Source organism: Chrysochloris asiatica, unplaced genomic scaffold, assembly GCF_000296735.1.
Source record: "Chrysochloris asiatica unplaced genomic scaffold, ChrAsi1.0 scaffold00201, whole genome shotgun sequence".
Lineage (NCBI taxonomy): Eukaryota > Metazoa > Chordata > Mammalia > Afrosoricida > Chrysochloridae > Chrysochloris > Chrysochloris asiatica.
Window position 1 is genome coordinate 3,639,566 of NW_006408719.1, and position 5,975 is coordinate 3,645,540.

Sequence of the window (5,975 nt, forward strand, 5' to 3'; positions counted from 1 at the left end):
GTGGGAGAAAGATGAGGCTTTCTACTCCCGTAAAGATTTACACCCTTGGAAACCCTGTACAGGGTCACTATGGGTCGGAACCGACTCGATGGCACTTCACAACAGCAACAACAACAATGGATGTCAAAAATATAAAAGCATTAACATTGGTGTCATCCTTACTATGTAAAATAAATGTATTTCATTATTTTTTGGAGAATTCCATAAAGCAACTAAGACACATTTACATTTTATTAATTTAAACCTTCTGCCCATCCCTCCATCCCTGAATATTATAGGGTATTCTCTTATTTTGTGTAGCAAGCAAAATTAAGAATTCCTATCTAAAGGGAATAACTATACTGTTAACATAAATATTACTATAGATTATTATCATGATTGCCTTATTTTTTTTCTTTTTACTTCATTGCCATGGAAACCTTTATTCAATTTTTTTTAAGATTTTATTGTGAATTGAGTGATAGTTTACATGGCAGAACATCTGTTTTGCACTGAACCAACCATATTTTGTTTCATTGCAATGATTGTAATCCCCCCAATACACCATTGGTTAACAGTATTTGTCTCTATTCCCCCTTTTTTTTTTGATTTGCACAAAAGCACGTTTAAACAACCAAAGGGCACATTTTGAAAGCCAGCCTCCTGCATGATAGCACACAGCCTTTTTATTTCCATGCCATCACCTCTGTCTGCTTCTATCTCTGGTGTTACTTCTTCTCTGGTTAGAATACCAAATTCCGCTCATACTCTTCCCTATTGATGATTATGATTGCCTTTTAAAAATATTTTAATGAGATATAAATTCACCCATTAAAAATATACAATTAATATTTTAGTATAAATTATTTTATAGTGTATAATTAATTTTCTAACTCTTATCAGCATTTAAGTTTTGACTCAGTGCAGTAGGTTTAGATAGTTTGGGTTTTGAAGTTTAGAACATTTTCATCATGAAACACAAGTATCCAATACCTAATTAACAATCATTCACCATCAACCACTATGATTCCTTCTTTAGTCATATTGTGATTGTATGCCATTGAGTAGTGACCCTGTATGGGGTTTCTGAGTCCTGGTTTGGCGCTGTGGGATAATGCACTGAACTGCAAGGTTGATTCAAACTGTAAGGTTGGTGGTTCAAATTCACCAGCCGCTCCTCGAAAACCCTATACAAGGTCACTATGAATCAGAACTGACTCGAAGGCACTTAACAACTTACAGGGTTTTTGAGAGTGGCTGATGCTGCTGACCTCATGGAAGTCCAGTGCTTATTCTACAGTGCTACACAAGGACTCCTCTAAAGCCAGATTTGCTTTTTTTAGACATGTCACATAAATGGTATGCAATATGTGGTCTTTGTGACTAGATTCTTTCACCTATCATAATTTAAAAAAAAATACTTTGAATTTGGTGAAAGTTTCCAGCATAAATCAATTTTCTATTAAACAGTTTTACATACATTTTTTCATGTTATTGATTGCAATTTCCACAGTGCAATATTAGTTAACCCTCTTCCTACTTGTGTTTCCCATATCCATTCTTCCTCCTTTCCCAACCCTTCTGAATATTATCATTGGGTAAATGCTACTCTTAACAGCAACAATGAGAAACAAAGTCTGACTACCCTGGTTTCTAAGGAACATTCTGGCTGTACTTCTTTCAACATAGAGTGGTTTGTTCTTTTGGAAGTTCATGGTACTTTTAATATTCTTCTCCAACACATAATTCAAAAGCATACATTCTTCTATGGTCTTCTTTATTCATTGTCCAATTTTCACATGCATACGAGGTTACTGAAAACACCATGGCTTGGGTCAGGCACACCTTAGTCCTCAAACTGACATCTTTGCTCTTCAACACTTTAAAGAGATCTTGTACAGCAGATTTGCCCAATGCAATACGTCATTTGATTTCTTGACTACTGCATCCTTGAGTGTTGATGGTTGTGCCTGAAATCTTTCACAACTTCAATCTTTCCTCTATTTATCTTGATATTATTTATTGTTCCAGTGGTGAGGATTTTTGTTTTCTTTACACTGAGGTGCACCCTATACTGAAGGCTGTGGTCTTCATCTTCATCAATAAATATTTTATGTTCTCTTCACTTTCAGCAAGCAAGATTGTATCATCTGCATATCACATGTTAATGAGTCTTCCTCCAATCCTGATGCCACCTTCTTCATATAATCCTGCTTTCAGATTATTTGCTCAGCATAAAGATTGAATAAGAATGGTGAAAGAATACAACCCTGTTGCACACCTTTCCTAATTTAAAACCATTCAGTGTTCCCTTGATCTGTTCAAACAACTGCCTCTTGGTCTATGTGCAGGTTCCTCTAGAGCACAATTAAATGTTCCAGAATACACATTTTCTGCAGTGTTGTCCATAGTTTGTCATGATCCACACAATCAAAAGCTTTTGCATATTCAATAAAGCATAGGGGTTATGAATCGGGTTGTGAACTTCAAGGTCAGCAGTTTGAAACTACCAGCTGTTCCATGGGGAAAAGATGAGGCTTTTTGCTCTTGTAAAGATTTACAAACCTCAGAAAGTCTGTGCAGGGTTGCTATGAGTCAGAACCAACTCCACGGCACTTAACAACAACAACAATCATCTTTCAGATATTCTCTACCTTCAGCCAAGATCAATCTGATGTCAGAAATGACATCCATTGTTCCATATCCTCATCTGAATCTGGCTTGAACCTCTGGTGGTTTCTTGGCAATGTATTGCTGCAGCCGATTTTGAATGTTCTTTAGCAAAATTTTATTTGCATGCAATATTAATGATATTGTTTGATGACTTCTGCATTCTAATGGGTCACTTCTCTTTGGAATGGCCACAAATATAGATCTCTTCCAATAAGTTGTCCAGGTAGCTGTCTTCCCAATTTCTTGGCATAGATGAGTGAGTGCCTCCAGTGCTACATCAGTTTGTTAAAAGATTTAAATTTGTTTTTCATCAATGCCCAGAGCCTTGTTCTTTGCCATTGCCTTCAATGCACCTTGGATCTCTTCCATCAGCATCATTGGCTCTTGAAATGGTTAAACATTGACCATTTATTTCTTTTTTGTATGGTGAGTCTGTATTCCTTTCCTCTTCTTTTGATGCTTTCTGCAACGTTCAAGATTTTGCTGATAGAATTCTTCAATCTACAAGTTAAGATTTGAATTTTTTTCTTCAGTTCCCTCAGTTTGAGAAATGCTGAGCCTTGTCTTCCCTTTTGATTTTCTAAATCCAGGTATTTGCAAGCTACAACAGATTAGGAAGAAGGAGAGATGGACTATTTCTGAATATTTAGTCACGGAAAACCTTATGAATAGCAATAGAACACTGTCAGATAGCCCCAGAATATTGTCAGATATAATGCCAGAAGATAAGCCCCTCAGGTTGGAGGCATTCAAAATACAACTGGGAGAGCACTACCTCCTCAAAGAAGAGTTGACTGTGAGGATCCAACTGGAGTAAAGCTTTCATTTGGTAATGGGGCACAACTCAAAATGAGGAGAAACAGCTGCAAACAATCATTAATAATTAGAGCATGGACTGCATAAAGTACAGGTCAAGGAAAATTGGAAGTTAAAAAAAACTGTAATGGAGTAAAAAAGTTTAAAAATCTATGTATTCTGCCGAGCTAGAAAAGCAAAACCAGCTGGTAGCTGAATGGAGGAAGAAAGCAGAAAACATGGAGGGAAACTGGTATTGTTACGGGTAATGTTGGATGAAGCAAATGCTGCATTAGATTCAGCATCAAGACTTACAGAACATTTAGATTTGAAGGAAGAACATATTGAAGAACTTAAGAAACAAGATGAGCTATAAAAGGAAATGCTGGATGATGTACAAAAGAAATTGATGAAGTTACTAAATAACACAGAAGGAAAAGTGGATAAAGTCCTGATGAGAAATCTCTTCATTGGACATTTTCACACACCAAAAAATCAGCATCATGAAGTGTTCTGATTAATGGAGAGCATCCTGAATATCAAAAGGGAAGAAATGGAGCAGTTGTTTAACAAAGATCAGGGTGGTGTTACCAGGTGGATGACTGGGTGGCTTGGAGGAGAATCCAAAAGTGTACCCAGAACACCTCTGAGATCAAGTCAGCAATCTCTGTTTAAAAGTTATTTTTCAGAACTTTTTGTTAAATTTCTAGAACCAGAATCTCACCCATCTATTCCACTGCCAAAGCTTTCTGTTCATGATATGAAACCTCTAGATTGACCAGGAAGGAGAAAACTAGCTACAAATGAACCAGAAAGTTTGAAAGAAGCAACAGCTTCCAGAGCTGGTAGGAGAGCAGATGTGAATCCATTCTTAGTGCCCCGCTCTGAAGCCGTGCCTCTTGTTAATCTCACTGGACTGATGGGTCTACGCATCTCCTTTTGAAACCCATCTCAGGTGTTTTGCCCACATTTACACCTTTTCCAGTGTCGCCTGACAACAGTATGGGAGTTAGGTTGAAAGACCTTTTAAAGCAGTAGACGATTCTCAAGCCAAATATCACAGACCATTTTAAAGAATCCATGAACACTATGTGTTTGTACTTTATCACAAAGCAGCCTTTTGGGAAATTATGTATTTGTTTACCATTGTTCTTTCTTCTGCATTTAATAAAAATATGATCAATAAAAAAAAAAAATCTATATCCTAGGCATTAGTGAGCTGAAATGGACTGGCATTAGGGATTTTGAATCTTACTATCACGTGTGTTACTATAGCAGGAATGACAAATTGGAAAGGAATGGTGTCACATTCATCATTAAAAAGTACTTTTCAAGATCTGTCTTGAATTATATAATTCTATGATAAGATAATGTCCCGTTGTAGGATCAGTACTGGATTGCGAACCACAAAGTCGGCAGTTCAAACACACTGGCTGGTCCTCAGAAACCTTACACAGGATTGCTATGAGTCAGAACCGACTCTACTATAGCATTAACAACAGCAACAAGGAAGACTAGTTAATACAACTATTTTTCAAATGTATGTACCAACCACTAAAGTCAGTGATGACAAAATTGAAGAATTTGAAATTAATCAAGCATGTACCTCAAGATGTACTGATAATTACTGGTGATTAGAATGCAAAAGTTGGAAACAAGAGGAAGTAGCGTGAGCAGTCGGAAAATTACCTTGGTTACAGAAAGATGCTGGAGATCACATGATAAAATTTTGCAAGACTGATGACTTCTTTATTACAATTAACTTTTAAAAACAATATAAAAGATGAGTATACACATGGATCACACCAGATGGAATACATAGAAATCAAATTGACTACATCTGTGGAATGAGATGTTGGGGAGCTCCATATCATCAGCCAAAACAAGGCCAGGGCAGACTGTGGAACACATCATCAGGTGCCCATATGCAAGTTCAGGCTTAAGCTGAAAAATATTAAATCAAATCCAAGAGAACCAAAATATGGCCTTGAGTATATCCCACCTGAATTTAGAGATCATCTGGAAGAACAGAAGACTTGCGAGATGACATCAAGAACATCACACAGGAAGAAAGCTAGAGGCCATTAAGAAGACAAGAAAAAAGGAAAAAACTAAAATGGGTGTCATAAAAGACTCTGAAACTGAGGAGAAAAAAGATGGCAGATCAGGTGGACGTGTAGTAAAGAGCTCCGCCAACATCAACACAGAATACCCGACCAAGCAGGCTCAGGGGATGGTCTCAGAACTCTGAACCACATATAAACGAATATTTAGAAGGTTGGAAGGCTCACAGATGGGTGAGTTTGTGGCACAAGCAAGAACTCTATTACTTTCTAGTCCGGGATGCTCGGCTGCTCCAGGAGCCGCCATTTTGGGTGAGACCATGTGGGGGAAGGATTGGAGCAGCCACAGATGCCTGGCAGAACCACTGAGATAAAGGTGTGGACATTCTTTTCTTTTGGTAGCTGTTCATTGGTCCCTTGCTGTCTGTTCACCTCCATTCTGGTGACTATAGGGGTGCCTGAGCT

General features: G+C 37.6%; 1 pseudogene; it reads left to right on the forward strand.

Annotated features, from left to right (window-relative positions):
- Positions 1-3,715: 3,715 nt before the first annotated feature.
- Positions 3,716-4,390, forward strand: LOC102826307 (annotated as a pseudogene).
- The last annotated feature ends 1,585 nt before the right edge of the window (positions 4,391-5,975 follow it).